This window comes from Pongo pygmaeus, chromosome 4 (genome assembly GCF_028885625.2).
Source record: "Pongo pygmaeus isolate AG05252 chromosome 4, NHGRI_mPonPyg2-v2.0_pri, whole genome shotgun sequence".
NCBI classification, from domain to species: domain Eukaryota; kingdom Metazoa; phylum Chordata; class Mammalia; order Primates; family Hominidae; genus Pongo; species Pongo pygmaeus.
In genome coordinates, this window is record NC_072377.2 from 113,898,850 (window position 1) to 113,917,797 (window position 18,948).

Consider the following 18,948-nt stretch of genomic DNA (forward strand, 5'->3'; position numbering starts at 1 on the left):
ATGTTTTAAAAAGTTTTCTCCAATCTAGAGGTCAAATAAATAGTGCTTTTTTTCTTCCTAATTTCATTTTTTACCATTCACTTTTTAAAAAACTGATTTAAAAAAAAATATGTTATGATGGGAGGTTTTCTGATCTCCATGTATCCCCTGGAGTTAAGAATTATCTTATAATGAATTGTTTTCTTTAATTTATTTAACGTCACTTATATAGCGCTTACTGTATTAGTCCCTGTTCTAAGCACTTTACAAATTGTAACTAATAATCTTCTAAACAATTCTGTGAAATAGGTACAGTTGTTATCCTTGTTTTACACATAAGGACACTGAGTCGTCCAGGGTCACAGGGCAGCCTGGCCTTCCATGTGGTCCAGGCTGTCCAGCTCCAGAGGCTGTCTCCTTTGCACACTGCGCCACCTGCCTTCCCAAGATTGAATAAGTCCATCCTTTTCTAGTGATTTGAAGTGCAATCTTTATTATATTTAAATATGCATTAGTTCCTGGGCATTTTGACTTGTTTCATGGACTTTTCTGTTTGACTGTGATTGATGTGCCTTTATAATATATTTCATTAACTGACAGTTGACGTTCCCTCTCGTCTTTTTGTTTTTAATGTTTTTAGTTATTATGGATATATAATAGTTGTACATGTTTACGGGGTACATCTGGTATTTTAATATAGGCATATAATATATAATCAGATCAGGGTCATTGGGATGTCTGTCACCTCAAACATTTATCATTTTCTTGTGTTAGGAACATTGGAATTCTCCTCTTTTAGTTATTTTGAAATATATGATACATTATTATTAACTGTATTAAAAAGTTCTTTCAATGAGTGAACATTTAATTTTCCCAGAGTGCTTTGTAATTAATTTGTTAAATTCTTCGTACTCCATCAAAAAAGTATAATCTTTTTGGATTTTGATGAAAATTGATGTAAACATTTAAAGATAATTTGAGAAGAATTGAATTTTTATAATTTCCATTGGAGTTTTTTTTTTTTCCCCCCCTCCTGATAGGAGGCTTAAAATGCTTACAGGTTTGGCTAGGAAGGTACTTTAAGTGAAGGGTATATTTTCTACCGGTACTGGGATTAATTAACTACCTCATCCAAAGGGGCTAGCCACATCCACTCTAGCCATGTGCTGCCACTGAAACCAGAGTTTTCAGGATATCCCTCCAGTTACTCAAGACAAGCTAGAATTCAAAAATATTATGTAAAATACCTAGAGTTTTTACACTGAAATGTTAGCTATTAATTTAGGTTAATATACCAGGATATGCACACATGTGCATGCATAAACACACACACGCACACACACACGTGCAGACACACACACAGTGCTAAAAAGATCACATCAGCATTTCTGAATCTGTAGTTTAGATACACTAGCTTGCAACCTTTTAAACATTAATAACTGTCTTGTAAAACCACATAAGCGTTGGTATTTGTTTTATAAAGGCAATTTTTTGATTAAGTTTTAAATTTTTTGCCAAGTTCAGTGGCTAATGGCTATAATCTCAGTGACTTGGGAGGCTGAGGTAGGAGGATCAATTGAGCCCAAGAATTGGAGGCTATAGTGAGCTGTGATCATGCCCCTGCACTCCAGCCTGGGTGACTGAGCAAGACTTCAACTCTAAAAAAAAAAGTTTTTTTAGATCTTTAGGTCTTACCTTACTTCTTGAGCATGAATAATATTTTGTATTTTCTAAGAAAATAATTTTATAGATACTCAGATTGTTTCTGATTTTAAGAATTTATCCCATCTGTAGTTATTTTTGCTTTTTTGTTACTTCTTTTGGGAATCTGATTTTTTTCTTCATTTTGATCTACTTAATTTTGTTGGTTTTTGCCCACCTTACCCTCCTAGAACCTATTTATATTTTACCAATTTTTACTTTTGACCTATCTGCTTTCATCTTTCCTAATTCCTTCTACTCACTTTCACTAATGCTAAATGAGCCAGTCCACTTAACAAGTTCATCTGTGTGTTTACCTTTTAGCAATAGTCTGACTAGCTTTTATGTTTTTATATGCTATTTTCTCATTATTGTATTTTTTCCTAAATATTTAATAACTGTACTATTGTTTTCTTTTTGACTTAAGTATGTTAGAAAAATAATTTTCAATTTGCAAGTGCTATTTTTTCCCAGTTATACTTTATTATAAACTAGCTTTAATGTCTTATGGCCATAGAATATGGACTGTATACTCTTTTTTTTTTTTTTTTTTTTGAGACTAAATCTCGCTCTGTCACCCAGGCTGAAGTGCAGTGGCGTGATCTCAGCTGCAACCTCTGCCTCCCAGGTTCAAGTGGTTCTCCTCCTTCAGTCTCCCAGGTAGCTGGAATTAAGGCACCCGCCACCATGCCTGGCTAATTTTTGTATTTTTAGTAGGGACAGGGTTTCACCATGTTGGCCAGGCTGGTCTTGAACTCTTGACACCTGCCTTGAACTCTGGTCTTGAACTCTTGAACACCTGCCTCAGCCTCCCAAAGTTCTGGGATCACAGGCATGAGCCACTGTCCCTGGCCTGTATACTTTTTATTCTTTAGAGTTTTTTGATTTTTTTTTTTTTGTGACTTAATGTGTAATCAATGTTGATGAAGCTTCTACTGGTGTTTGAAAAGGTGGGATTTGTAGAATATAGAGTTTGGTATCTGCTAATTCAGTATTTTACAACTGCTATTTTTATCTTCGTACAGTCAGTTTTGCTGTCATATTGCATACACGTTCTTAAAAATTGTGCAATATTAAACCCAGGGCTCATGAAAAAGTATAGTTAGAGCATAGCACTCTAAAACTTCATTAGTGATGTAGGCACACACAGAACATGGAAACCTAATAAAGATGCTAATCCAGTTTTACCTGTGTTAAATTGGTTAAAAAATGCATAAATAAATATGTCAGTTTACCTTGAAAAATGCCTAAAGTTTGCTTGTGGAAGGGTGTATTGGAAGAAATATAGATTCAAGTTATTACTGAGAAGTGATGGCAAGTAGGTTAGCTGAAATCTGTTGGAAAGTTGAATAGCAGATGTGGATGACTGTGGCTCATAACCCTTGATGAACTAAGGGAGCTGGTAGATATTTGAGGTGTGTGCGTGTGCCTTGTGCATTCCTTATACAGCTTTGTTCAGCTGAGTGAAGTTTTGTACCTTCATCTAATGTTTCTTGGAGACTAAATTGTGCATAAGCAAGGCAAAATTTATTTCCTCATGTAATCAATCACCTGGGAACTCATTCCCATTTTTGAAACAAGTGTTTATGGCAGAACTGACTGTACTTATTGTTTGCTACTGTTCCCCATCAGCTTTTATTTTTTGGGTATTTTATGTTTTTTTTTTTTTCCATTCTTGCCTGATCTTTGTTGGCTTCTGTATTAGCTCATTCATTCATTCAACAGACACTTCCCGAACATCTACTGTGGGGCAGGGACTGCAAGGTGGGCACTCCTAGACTAAGATTTATTTTTCTTCATTGTAAACTGTATGTATCATCATTGACACCATCTTTTCTCCTTTTTATAATTAATATTGTTATACTACCACTCTTTTGTTGTTCGTTTGCTTGAGTTTGCTGTCCTTTTTACTTGAAGGACAGTCAGCTTGGTGGTTCTAAAGGCTGGGAACTGGAACCAGGCCACCTAGGTTCAAATTCTGCCAAGTCCCATCTACTGTGTGGCTTTGAGCAAGTTATTTAACTTCTCTATACCTCAGTTTCTTCATTTGTCAAATGAGGATAATATTGAAACCAATTTTATTTGGTGTTTGTGAGGATTGAATTAATTCAAACACCATGCTTAGCACAATGCCTGGCACATTTTAAAATCCCAATAAACATTAGTGCTTTTTTAACTTTTATTTGAGACTGAGTATTTCTCCTGGATACCATATGTAATTTTTAATGCTGAAGTCTTCTACAATGGGAGACTTTTCTTTTAATTTTTAATTTTTATTTTTGAAACAGGGTCCCACTCTGTTCCCAGGCTAGAGTGCAGTGTTACGATCACAGCTCACTGCAGTCTCAACCTCCTGGGCTCGGGTGATCCTCCCACTTCAGCCCTCCAGTAGCTGGGACTACAGGCGCACACCACTATGGTGGCTCATTTTTGTATTTTTTGTAGAGATGAGATTTTGCCATGTTGCGCAGGTTGGTCTTGAACCCTTGGGCCCAAGTGATCCACCTGCCTCAGCCTCCCAAAGTGCTGGGATTACAGGCATCAGCCACTGTGCTCAGTCCCTGTAATGGGAAGATTTTAACTATAATTCTTTTTTTCTTCTCTCTTAAAGCTTTCTTATATAATGCTTCATTGAAGGTAACTTTTTCCCCGTGCTCACTTACTTTATTTATGAAATTTTAAATTTTCACTAAGTTATATATCTAGGTATGTATAACTTTTCATTAAGATTTCCACCTATCGATTCAAATGTTTCTTTAGCTTATGTGTTCTGTACTTACTAATTTACTACTGCTTCTGTTTCGTTTGTTTTAGAATTCAAGTACTTTGTTATTGTGTCTCTAGTCTCTCTTTTTCATATGCATTTTTAATTTGTTGAATTTACTGTGTTTTGGGAGATTTTTCCCAAGAGTCTTCCCTGCCACCCCCTCAGTTCAGTACTCTGGTATTGAGTCTTTTCTGGCTTTGAGTGTTTGGTTCTAACTTTACTTCTGTGCTTTTTGTATTGTTGTCCATAAGTCCGAGTATTTCCCTCCTTTTTTATTTATCTGTGAGCAACAATAGCTGTATCCACACCTGGAATTTGTCCCAAAACATGGTGTAACTTGCCTTGAATCCCTTTCTTTTCTAACCAAATACTTTCAGCTTCCTTGCTGTGGGTATTAGTTATTACTGGCTGACCAGCATCTACTTCACCTGATTTCCTTTTGGGAAGTGGTCTCTCACCCAAGGAAGTCAGCTCCTCCTCCTTGTTGCCTAGCCCGCACAAGTCAGCTGTGACCTGAGCTCAGTTAATTAGCATATTATTTCCCAGGGCTTTGAATCTTTAGAGAGTGAAGTGAGGGCTGACAGATGGAGGGAGGGAAGCAGACACAGAAGAATGTTTACTGGTCATTCCTCACAGCACCTTGCATTTGCAAGACTCTTCCTGTGGTAAGATCCCTGTGTTCCCTGCAGCATGATTTCTCATTTTCCTCCAGCCCTTTGTTAAGCCTGGACTTTTATCCTGTCTTCAGTTCTGTGTGTTCAAGACAGTATCCAGAGTCAGTTTGTATTGCTTGCAAACCAGAAAGCTAGCTGATAGGAACTTACGATGTCTCCTTAGTTCCTATGTTGGAGAATTATATCCTGCAAGATTATATGAGAATCAGGGATCAGCAGTTGGGGAAGGTGCCCTGGTTGTAAATAGGATAGAGTGAGAGAAGAGAGGAGCTGGGGCTATGAGAAGATCTGGAAAAGGAGTGCCCCATCTATGAAAGGTTTTCTGTTTCTTTGGTGTAGCTGCTGAGCCTGGGGCTGGCTTTCTCCATCTAGCTTTGTTTCTGTGTGGCCTGTAAGCCAGGTAGGAGATGTGTGTCTGAAGGTGCTGCTTCACAGAGTCCAGCCACCTCAGAAGGAAACTGGGTCTGCTGCCTGCTGCTTGTGGTCAGGTGAGGCCAGCCATGCTTGGCTCTCTCCCAGCATGGCTTCATTAAGGAGACTGCCTCTGCAACAGTCACAGTGCATGGGCAGAGAGACTTCTGCAGAGGGGGGCTCACACAAGTGCCATGAGGGTGAAGAGTCTGTGATTAGTATCTGTCCCAAGACTCAGCTTTGCCTCAGCCCTTGGCCCTTCAGATTAGGAGCTGTTGACAGAATCTCTCAGAATCTTCTTATTTATGCTGGAATTTCATGCTGATTTTTCATGCAGGGCAGTTGCAGGTCAATACTTGAATTATTTCAGTTTTACTCGTACCATATCTGTCAGAAATGCTGCCAATTTTATGGCCTGTGGATGGCCTCTTTCTCCTGACTCTACCTGGATGCAAGTTTTCCCCCACTATCTCTTTTCTTTGTTCTGTTTGTTATTTTTCTTAGGTTGAACCACATAAAATTGCCAATATTTGACTACTTTTGATATACAAAAATGGCAATTTCATGAATCAGTCCAATATTAAAGATAAAATATGGTAAGATATTGGAGGGGACTGCAGATTAGAATCTAGTGCTCAATCTTTGTCTCAGATTTGTCTCACTCAGACTCCTTCTGAGTGAGAACAGCTTTTTTGGCATTGGAAAATATTCTGGAATACAGGCTTGATCGTGAACAGTATCATTTTGCTTGAAGGAAAAATGGTTTTATAGCCAGATTAGTGCAGATGAATTCTGTTTCTGGTCAAGGTTTGCTAAAGTTCTCTCTCTTCTAGCTATAATAATTCAGTTTTATTCACTTATTACATTTGTTTGTAGAACTAGGGTAATAGCATTCCCCCCACTTACTTGAACAAAACATTCTTAGTGTTAGTTGCTTAAACGTATGTTTTCGGAGGAAAACTTAGTAGATGTTTAAGTTTGCTCCTGTTATTTAAATTCTGAGCTTGTACTAAGTGGCATTACTAATAGATTTTTTTGTGTGACTTCTAGTGTAATGCTTATGCAGTGGCTTGTTTTTCTCTTTTTGAAGATGAGCTATGGATTAAATATCTGTACCTAAATTTGCAAGCTAGCTGTTGCAGAGCAGAACCTGTTAATTCCAGCAGAGTTCCACATAAGCTTTCATTGTCCCTAAAGAATACCAATTGATTGTGGGAACTTAACAGAAACATAACTCAGATGATCCTTATAATCTATTCTAACAGTGACTTGTTTGATTCTTATCCCCTCCCCCAGCAGCATTATTATTCAACTCTATAAGCTTTTAAAAGTGAAAATCTAGTTAACTAAAGAGAGATCTATGTAAACAACATCTATATTTTCTGTTTTTTTGTGTGATCTGAAATAATTTAATCAATTATAATCATGGTACCTACTGGTAATACATATCCAGTGGATTTAAAAGAAGCTGCCTTCCATTAAATAATCAGTGTATTGTCTTCTATGCTTGTTTTATTTTGAAAATGACTGGTGGTGTAATTTTTTAAAACTTTTTAGGCTTCACATTTGAATATTTTTGGCTAAATGCAGTTAAATACTGCATGATGTTTATAATACATCAAAATGTGAACCCTTATTGAGAGGCAGCTGAAACATTAGCCTTAGCGTTTCCTTTGACTAGCACACAGCATGTTACATATTCATTGTTCCTCTCTGGGCTCTGAGATATTAGAACAGCTTTTATATTGCATCTGCTCTTGCTATTGAGACCAGTGTTGAGTGGGGAAACCCATGAGTTATTAGAACCTAAGAACAGTTTGTATATTCACCAAAGTCTTGACCAGTTTCTCTTTGTGGATCTTTTAGTGTGAAAAGGGGCTCCAAATGTGTGCTGAGAGGAAGGTACCGTCAGTTAGTATAGTTTTTTTTATCTTCACCAAATTGGTGGGTTTCATTGCTTTGGCAAGAATGCATACTCTTTATTTATGTAATCTTTGTACTATCTTCTTACAATTTTTCCCCTAGGTTCATATTTAAGTGAACCTTCCACTGTCTTCTCAACTATCTCTGCTTGCTTCTTGAAATCAGAAAAATATTTGATGTTACATTTTAAAATAAGAATCCAAACTTAACTAATGTGCATCTTGGGTTTTCTAAGAAATTTGACTATTAATGTTCCTAAACAGACTAATTCATTATATGTTATATACAGGTTGGATTTTATGGTATTTAACTGAAGGTTGCTGTAAAATTTGTAGAGCAATGGGAAGTTACAGTGTGTCTTGTGATATTCAGAGTCATTTGCAGATATTTGGATTGAGTTTAGAATCTAAAGATATTTAGCATTTCATCAAAGCACTGAAAGCAATGCACCAGGGTCTAAAATAACTTTAGTTCTAATAGTCGAAGCAGTGGTTTACGTTTATTTTAGAAAGCATATGTTCTATCCCTACCTTTTCAATTCTAGTTCGTCTTGAGTGAGATGGCTATCCTTCCACCTCTCATTCCCTTCAACCACTGGCATCTATTTATGTCATAGAGACCTGTAAAAGCCATGAGGGACTTCTCAAGTGCTCCGCCCGTCCCTTGGATACTTTGTCAAGCCTCAGAGAGGATATTTTTTTGCAGCATTGACATTGACCACTCCATTCTCCTCGAAATTCTGTCCTCTTTTGGCTTTGAAGTGACCTTGAGCTCTTTCACTTTCAGGTCTATTCTGGCACTGCTGACCATTCATTTTTCATCACCTCTCTGATTTCCTCTTCTGCTTACTTACCAAATGTTCCTGTTCTCGCCTGTTGGGGAACACTGCTTAGTTTTCTTCATTTTGCATGCTTTTCCACACTGTTGTTTTAATTACCAGGCATTTGGACTACTTCCAGATCTAAAGATCCAACCTGGACTTCTTGTTCTCTAGTTAGTGGCAATAGTAAGAGATAAGCACTCGTTTATTTATTCAGCCAATCCTCTAGCATTCTCTTGAGTTAAGGTTCTTTATCATCTTCATTCTCCTGTTGAGGGATCTGAAGCAGAGGTGTTAAGGGAAGTGCCTAAGGTCACCCAGCTAGTAAGTGTGGAAATAGGACCCAAGCCAGGCAAAACAGGGGCAAGATAGTCTTCACCTCTGTGGTGCTCTGCCTTTCCACCTCCCTTCCCTGTGACATCCAGTTAGTCCCTGAGCTCTGTGACTTCTGCCTCTTCAGTGTCTCCAGACTCTGACCCCTGCTTTTCATCTCCATTGCTCTTGTCTTGTACTATTGTGAAAACCTCCAAATGGTCTTTCCATTTCCAGCTGTGCCACTTCTAAGTGTCTGCCATTTCATCAACAGAGTTAGTTTTCTAATATGTGAGTCCCACCATGTTTGCTTTAAAATGCTTTGTGGTGCTTCATTCTCAAAAGGCACAGGCCACTATCCTTTGCCTGACACATACTGACTTTTTCTGTCTGATTCCTCCCAACTTGCTCATCCTTATCTCCAATCACTTCCTGCCTCACACTCTACTCTTAGGCATTCTGAGCCACGGGTGTCCTCAGACACATGCTGTTTTGTGCTTCTTAGGAATTTGCCTGTGTTCAGCTTGGATTTTAATTTTTTTCCTTTTGTGCACTGGATAATTTCAGTCTTACTCATTTTTAACACTCAGCTGAAATATTACCTCATTTCTGAAGCCTTCCCTTATTTACTTCTACCATTCATTCAGCAAATATTTATTGTGTTATGCTCCAGAAATGTAGGAGGTAAGCAAGACTGACCTGGTCCCAGCCCTCAGAAAACAGCAGGGAAGACATGTAATTAAACACAGTATAATAATAAAGGGTTTTCTTCTATAGAGGCAAGAAGGGGGTCTTGGAAGGCTTCCTGAAGCAAATGATCTTCAAGCTTAAACCTGAATGATGACTAGAACTAGCCAGTCAAGAAGTGGGTGTCAGAGGGCAGAGAAGGAATTTCAGGTTGTGAGAAGAGAATGGTGATTATGGGCCAGGGATTAACAAGGACATGTTTGAACACCTGAAAGACGTTTATTAGACAGCAGCAGTTGGGGAGGGTGCGCAGCGAGGGTGTGTGTGTAGAAGCTGGGTAAATCGTGGCCATCAGGGAGATACATATCAAAACTTCTAGAAGATACTGTTTCCAACCCTTTTAGAATGGCTAAAATAAAAAAGATGACAACGTCAAAAGTTGGCAAGAATGTGTAGCAACAGAACTCATATATTGCGGGTGGGAATGTAAAATGGGGGCGACTTTCTGAAAAGCCTCCAAAGAGTTTTCCAAACTTAAAATATATACCATGTGATCTGGGGGCTCCACTCCTAGCAGTTTACCCAAGAGAAATGCAAAAATGTTCACAAAAAGACTTGTACAGACATTTTCATACAGGCTTTTTCCTAGTAACTTCTAACTGCAAGCAGTTTAAATGTCCTTCAGCAGGTGATGAATTAAAAAATTGTTGTATATTCATACAACAGAATACCTAGCAGTAAAAAAATGATAAACTACTGAAATACACAGTAATATGGATGAGTCTTACAAATGTTAAGCAGAAGAAGAGAGACAGAAGAGTAAATATTGTTTGATTTCCATTTTATGAATTCTGAGAGGAGACTCAGCTGATCTATTGTGATAGAAATGGAATGTCAGAATGTTTTTTGGGGGCAGGGTGAGGGGGCGAGCATGGATCGGAACGGGGCATGAGGGAACTCTCTGAATTGGTGGAAGTAGTCTACATATTATTTTGGATAGTGATTACAGTTGTCACAATTCATGAGACTGAAAATATGTGTATTGTATATTGTTATATCTCAAAAATATTTTAGAAAATGTAATACAATATAAACATACCATACAATAAATACAATAATATAATACAATACAGTAAACATAATGATATATGTCTCTCTTGATATGGAAAGATGTTCATGGTATAATGTTAAGTAAATTAACTTGGTTAAAAACTCTGGCTACCATATAACCCTTTGTGCATATATATCAAGGTAGTGAGTTTTTAAATTTTATTCTTTAACGTCTTTCACATTTTTCAACTTATTTCGAATGAGTATTTTATGAATAAAGTATTGTTTACTATACAGTGAAAGATTTAAAGTACATCCCCTGCTTATTAAAACTGCAGAAATTATTGAACCGTATGAGAAATTTATTTTTTTCTATTAAATTAAATTAATTAATTAATTTTAGAGACAGGGTCTTTGTCACTCAGGCTGGAGTGCAGTGGTACTATCATAGCTCACTGCAACCTCAAACTCCGGGCTCAAGTGATACTCTACCTCAGACTCCTGAGTAGCTAGGACCTACAGGTGCATGCCACCATGCCTAGCTAATTTTTATAATTTTGTAGGGATAGGTTTTACTATATTTCCCAGGCTGGTCCTCAAACCCCTGGCCTGAGGTGATCCTCCTGCATTGGTCTCCCAAAGCACAGGGATTATAGGTGTGAGCCACTGCATTTGGCCCCAAGACATTTTTAAATAAATTTTCATGACTATTTTTAAGCTACAGTTCTGTTACTTTTTTTTTTTTTTTGAGACAGAGCTTTACTCTGTTGCCTAGGCTGAGTGCAGTGTTGCAGTCTTGGCTCACTGCCACCTCTGCCTCTCAGGTTTAAGCAGTTCTTATGCCTCAGCCTCTCAAGTAGCTGGGATTACAGGCATGTGCCACCACACCTAGCTAATTTTTGTATTTTTTGTGGAGATGGGGTTTCGCCATGTTGGCCAGGCTGGTCTTGAACTCCTGACCTCAAGTGATCTGGCAGCCTCAGCTTCCCAAAGTGCTGAGATTACAGATGGGAACCACCGTGTCTGGCCTCAGTTTTGTGAGTTTTCAGTGCTTAGGAGACACAGGTTATAGCATTTATAGTTGAGAAAAAAATTTGGTTTAATTTACTTTTTAATATATGCCCCAATATATACAAAGGATGCACAATGAAAAGTAAGGTACTCAGCCACTCCTATCTCCTTGTCATTTTGCTCTTTTCACAGGAGGTAACTACTATGACCAGGCTCTTATTTATTTTATGGATGTATGGGAAAACATATGCACATGTACATAAAGGCATAGGCATGTATATTATACAATGATACCGTGCCATGCACATTGTGCTGGTTCTTTTTTTTTTTTGAGTGGGTCTATTTTTTAAATTGTAAATAAGCATAACATAAAATTTACTATTTTAACAATTTTTAAGTGTCCAGTAGCATTACAACATTTACGTCATTGTGCAGCTGTTACTACCATCCATCTCTAGAACTTTATCATCACCCCAAATGCAAACTTTGTACCTATTGAACAGTAATTCCCATTCCTCTTGCTCCTGGCAACCACTGTTCTGTTTTCTGTCTCTACAAGTTTGACTACTCTGTTAGGTGCCTTATATACGTAGAATCATATAATTTTTGTCCTTTTCTGTCTGCCTTATTTCATTTAGCATAGTATCTTCAAGGCTCATTCATGTTGTAGCATGTATCAGAATTTCTTTCCTTTTTAAGGCTACATGATGTTCCCCTGTATGTGTTGAAAGTAGTGACAAAAACCACAGTTACTTTTGCACCAACCTAATACATACCACAGCTTATTTATCCACTCATCCTTTGATGGACATTTGGGTGGTTTCTACCTTTTGGCCACTGTGAATAATGCTGCTATGAATATGGGTGTGCAGATATCTGTCCAGGTCCCCTCTTTCCATCTCCAGAAATGGTACTGCTGGATCACATAGTAATTCTATGTTTAATTTTTTCTTTTAATCACTGTCATTTAGGTGTATTTTTTTGGCAGAGTAAAACATTTAAACATTTTACATAGACATAAATGTGAGCATGATAAGCATTGACATGAAAATGGCAGTAATTCTGTATGTGTGCTTCTTGTATTTTTGTTATATTTTTATGTGATTTTTTTTGCAAAATACATTATAAACATTTATGAATTTCACTAGTTTTCTGTGATATCATTTTTAATGGCTGAATAATGTTTTGTCACTGTATGGATGAGTCAACTTGACTAATCTCTTACTTTTGGTGATCTAGGTAATTTTTTAACTTTTATCTTTGAAAACATCTGTTTGTATCCATGATCTCTATTTATAATCTAATTTTATACAAAGGTAACACAGAGCTGGGGGGAGAGGGTAGGTACAGCAGTTTCATTTGACTGACAATATAATCAACATTCAGCTGTATGATTTTGTCCTCTTTGTTGCCTAAAACGTTATTCTCTAGGGCTTTCCCCAAATTGGTTTAGAACAAGCAAGTGGACATGCCTTTTCTATAGGGTATACTGCCTGGGAATAATGTGGAATTGCACCAAGGAATCAAAGGGCAGTATAAGGACATGTGTAATACAAGATTCGTGCATAATTTTTTCATCACAATGCTGTTTTCCATACTACTGTACCGTTTTACATCCCACCAGCAATGCACAGATTTCCAGTTTCCTCACATCCTTATCAACACTTATTTGCTGTTTTATTATTTTAAGTAATAGGCATCCCTAATGGGTGTTGTACCAGTGCTTTTTAAACATATATCTTGGAGAATCTTTTAGTAAAGTCTGTTAGGTGAATGGGACTTATTATGTAACTACTCCCAATTTTATTTCTGGCCTCTTGGTAATATATTTAGTGTATCTTTTGTCTTTAGTGCATATAATGCTCTTATTTTAAAATACAATATTTTCTGACTTATTTTTAGTGAGCATGGATGAAAGTACATATACATTTTACAGTTTGATAGTTATTGCCAGCAGTATGTGAGACTACTTATGTCTACATCCTTAACATCACAGTATCATACAACTTTTTGATCTTTCTAATCTGATAGGTGAAAAGCGGCATCTCAATGAAGTTTTAACTTGCATTTCCTTATGAGTGAGATTAAATTTCTTGTCATTTTTATGAGCCAGTTATTTCTGAAATATCTGCATTGCATCTTTTGCCCCTTTTTTTTGCCTTATTGGTACCCATTTCTTACAATTTTATGCTAATAGGAACAATCAGTGTTAAATGATGAACGAAACTGATGTGATTCCTGCGCTCATGGTACTTACAGCCTGTTGGAATAGAAAGATAGTAGACATACAAATATACAATTAAATTTTGTTGTAAATGTTATGGAAGAAAAGTTAGATTTTCTATAAGATAACAGTTTAGGCTGGATTTGGGTGGGATGTGGTGGCCAGTAACAGCCCCTAATGAACCTGTAAGAACCAATGAGGCAAATATTTGAAGGGAAAACATTCCAGGCAGATAGACAGCATGGACAGCTAGCTGAAAGAAGGGGATGTGGCTGGATTGCAATGAGGAAGAAATGAGAGATGACTAATTTGCCCTCTGTTCCTCATACACTAAATCTGTATAGATATGTATCAACAATGTTCAAAAGTATACAGTGAGTTTCTCCTATCATTATATAAGGGGCTTTAAAACAAATCTTTTTCCCTGCCTACTAGATATTCTCCATGAAAGGAATATGAATCAGACAGTCTGATTAGCAGAATGTCTTTAGGGTATAAATTGATTCATTGGGAGTTTCTTCTGTGTTTCTGAATTTTTCATTTAAAATTTTTTTTAAATTTAAGAATGAAACACTGTATGTCATCTTGTATTATTTCCTGTTTCTCCAGATGTGTGATTAGAAATTCAACTGGTTTTCTCATGTGAAATTAATTTGTGATTCTTTGAAGCTTGCTAAATGATGCATTGTTTGCTACTAAGTTGTCTGTAACAATTTCCCCATTAGGGAGAAAAGCTCTTTGAGTGTGTCCTTCTGTGTGTGACCAAATTCCAAATGTCTGATGATTCTATATAGGGGAAAAAGTGACACTCAGAGAAAATGATTTGCAGCTTGTTGTGCTTTGCAGTAAATTCTGCATTTTAGGTATAAAATGAGGAACGACAGATATGCTCGCTTAGTTTTGATCAGTAATTTTCTTAAGCTTTCTATACCAAATTTCTCATCATTGAAATAGAAACATGGTGGTATTTTAATGTCTTTTACCATTAGTTACAAGTCAACTCAGTGTAAAAAGTGAAAGACAAGTATTGTTAATTTGGAAAATTAGTTCCTGGTTTCTTAGTTTCTGGATTTGTTAGATAAATATATTCCTTTGTTTCCCTTACTTACCCAATATCCTTTCACTTTGGCCTTTAGATTTCATGTTTATTAGGAAATATCATGAAGTGTACATGTAAAATAGACAGAGAATGTCTTGGTAGAAACTAAGCAATAGACCCTATGGTGTGGGCACATCTTTTTTTTTATTTTAATTACATTTTAATTTAAATTCTAATGTTTTTAATTAACTTTCTCCACTAATATTCCCCTGCTTGTCAGAGAAATAGTTCAATTGATACCTGTTGAACACTGTGAATGGAAATACTTGGAAGTGCCTGTATTCATTCTAAGTAAATTTTTCTATAGATATGGGTATTTCTCATTACTTTTAAAAAATTGTTAGTCTTGAATGTACAGCTACAATCCACCTTCGTCTTATTTTTATCATCACTAACAACAGTGGCTTTAAGTATGGTACTTTTTTAGGTTAACATAGCTTTTCTGTTATTGCTTGTAAATATTTTTTAAAGTATTTCCAGACATATTGTTTCTGTTAAGACTTTTAGTCCTAGGTTTTGTAGTTATCACTAAATGATGATGGTTATTGCTATGCTTCTCAATAATTAGGTCGACAATTTTCTTTGTTTTTTGGGGACTGTTTCTTGTTTTTCTTTCACTCATCAGATGCTTCCTTAAGTGTTTATCATATATGTTCTAGAATTCAGGGCAAATTTGTGTCCTTCTGATGTTTTTGGGTTTTGTTGTTGTTAATGGCAAGTGTTTTTGCTCAACACAGTAAATATTTTATATCAGACCAAACCTTCCTGCTTGTAAGAATCTTCTGGTTTATTATCTGTTTTTCTATTCCTGTGGATGGGTTAGGGGGTAATACCCTAGGAAAAACAGGCAGTTCAATGAAATAGGAGTACTCACTAACCTGATTATTCTATCAGGTATCATACTATTACAATATGGTCCATATTAAAATAATGTTGTCTCTTTGCTTCCATGGGATGTTTGGTCCTATCTTATAAAAGAAACTATGCTAAGAGGAACTAAAACCTATGCGCTTTCTGGCCTACTATTATGATATCATTTATATATGATACGATATATTTGCCTATTTTTGACCTAGTCATGCAATTTTTCTGAAAAACCTGTATGAGCATAGTATTTTGAAATATGAATCCCTTCGCTTCCATGACATAATATCTTGGCATTTTCTTATGAGCTGGTTTTAAGTCACTCTGATTGAGTCTTAAAAAGAAAAAATATAACTCATTCTTTCTTCACTAAATCAATGGCTGTTTTATTGTATTTTTATATTTTTAATTGATGCAAATATTTGTACATATTTATGGGGTATATGTGATATTTTGTTACATGCATGGAATGTGTAATGATCCAGTCAGGGTTGGGGTGTCCATCACCTTGAGTATCATTTGTAAGTGTTGGGAACATTTCCAGTCCTCTTTTAGCTGTTTTGAAATATACAGTACATTGTTGTTAACTATAGTCACTCTACTCTGCTGTCGAACATTAGAACTCACTCCTTTTATCTAACTGCATGTTTGTACCCATTAACCAACCTCTCTTAACCCCTCTTCCCAATCCCTACCCTAAGTCAAATACTCTTCCCAGCCTCTGGTATCTGTCCTTCTACTCTCCACTTCTGTGAGATCAACTTTTTTTTTTTTTTTTAGCTCCCAAATATGAGTGAGAACATAGGATGTTTGTCTTTCTATGCCTGGCTTATTTTGCTTAATAGAATGACCTCCAGTTTCATTCATGTTGCTACAAATGATATGATTTCATACTTTTTTATGACTAAATAGTATTCCATTGTGTATATATATATATACCACATTTTCTTTTTCCATTCATCTAAATCAACACTTAGGTTGATTCCATATCTTTGCTGTTGTGAATAGTGCTGCAATAAACATGAGAGTCCAAGTATCCCTTTGGTGTACTGATTTTTTTCCTTGGTATACTTGAGTTTTTCCCAGTAGTGGGATGGCTGAATCATATGGTAGTTCTATTTTTAGTTTTTTTTTTTTTTAATAAATCTTCAATGCCTATTTTAATAATGTAAATGTTTTTTAAAAATCTATTTTTCAACTTCCTATTCTGACTCACTGATGTGTTTATTTCTAAGTCACAGTTATGGTAGCTTTTTAATGGCTTTTACCAACTGGAAGGACAGATTGCTCTTTATTACTCTTTTCTAGACTGTTTCAGGCTAAATTCAGATTTATTATTTTTGTCCTTTAACATTTCTTATCTCCATTTCTCTTATATTTTCCTTCAGCTTGATCTTTGACTCTCCTTTTGCTTGTATTTTGTTAACTTCTCATCATTCCCTATTTTCTCTTTTGTTAATAGTTCTTTGAAACTTAACTTTTTAATTGGCCCCTTTTCTTAAACTTACTCTTCTTTTTCACTTAACTTCTTTTGGATGTCACACTGTCATCAAAAAGCCCTGTCCAAATTTATATGCATTACTACAAAGCGACTTCCTTTCTCAACACAATTGCACTGTCTGTGTATTAATACTACCATTCCGTTAGACACCTGGAATTAAAACACTAAGTCATATTTGCATTAATCTTTTCATCTATCTTCAGTCATTTTCTAATTACCATTGATACTTTTTCATGTGATGTCTCCCCGTCTTCCTCCTCCTCCATATTTCATAATTACTACTACCATATTCTAGATCATATCATCTCATACCTAGATAATTGAAACTTCATTCTGACTGACCTTTCTCTTTCTATTTTATTTTGCAAATATCTGTGAGCTTCTTCTAATATAAAAACTGCAGATCAATACTAATATTAAACTGATGGCCTTATTCATTAATTCCTCATTTATGTAACAAATATTTGAATGACCATTATCTGCCAAGCAAGCTTCTGAGTGCCGGACATGCCAACGTGAACAAAACACATTCTAGTCCATGCTCTCTTGGAGCTTACATTCTAATGGTGGGTAGAGGTCGGGAGGGAAAGAGTGGAGATCTGACAATGAACAAGGTAATTTTGGTTTCTGATAAAGACTGTGATGGATAGAATGGGGGGTACAGTGGGATTGTTAGTTTAGCTTGGGTACACATGAAGGCATCTCTGAGCTGAGCTATGAGGGCAGTTGAGACTAGCCAAGACTGGGAAAGATAGGGTAGAAGAAAATAGATAAATGCTGGAAAACATTTTAATAAGTGGGAAGTTTTTCATGCCTCCTCAAAATTAATAGACAGAATAGTCTTTAACCTTTAAGTACGGATAAGAATTCAGTCTTTGATGAAAGTAGCATCCCAGGTATTATGGAGAAGAAATGGATTATTAACAAACGGAGCTGGGAAAATTAGTTACTGTATATACTGTAATTCTTGGCTGGTTGACTTTCTTGAAGACCATTGATGCCTGTGGGACAGGAATTATGTTGTAAATTAAAACTGATATAGATGAAAAAAGAAAAGTTCTATCATTGGAGTAAATTTTTTCCACTTAATTTTTAGTTTTCTTAATCTGTAGTTTTTTTTCTCTATTCGAGATCAGCGAAGAGTTTATTTTTGATTTATATCTGAACTTATATCTGAAATTTTCCAAAAGATCTATTTATTGATATATTGAAATAATGAAGTCAAGTTTCCATATTTGATAATTAGATACTAAATCTCATACTGTCCTGACATCTCAGGCTGCGAAGCATAAGGCATAAGGGGCAGGTTTGGTCCATAGCCTCTAGACTGTGGCTAAATCAGGCAATCACCAGAACGATAAGAAAAAGAACTAATTGTATGCATAGGTCTATTGACAGTAAAGATGGGACCAGTAGCCTTGAATTTAGTTGTGTTCTTAAAGAAGGGCGTTTTTTAGAAATTTCCAGCTTCTTCATTGTAGGTTCTTGATTTGGGCCTTTGAGAAGCTGAAGTTTGATTGGATATTGTGTTTCTTTAGACATTCTAATGAGTCATCATATTCTCCATGTGAAATTATATTAGTTGGTGATCCCCATGGCAACATAAATTTATTTCTTTAATTTTTGCAGGGAATTTATTATTTGATTGTTTTTTAGAAATTATGTCCATTATCCACTCTGTTACTGGTTATATGATCATGCATATGTTTGAATTATATGTTGTGTTAATGTTGTGGCTTCTATCATATGCTTTGTAGGAAAATAGTTATTCATCCTCTGTGCCTCTGGTCTGCTTCAACTAAATTTGGCTTGAGAGTTGGCTGTTAGCTGTAGGCATCCAGTGATGTATGTCCTTTTTAAAGCTGCTTTGCTTCTTTCTGAAATTTTACCCCATTTTCCAAACCATCTTGTTGCAGGCTGGCAAG

General features: G+C 36.1%; 1 protein-coding gene across 2 annotated transcripts in view; it reads left to right on the forward strand.

Moving 5' to 3' along the window:
* Positions 1-18,948, forward strand: part of MAN2A1 (mannosidase alpha class 2A member 1) — a 179,050-nt gene that overhangs the window by 41,363 nt on the left and 118,739 nt on the right. The gene's annotated exons all lie outside the window — the stretch shown is intronic.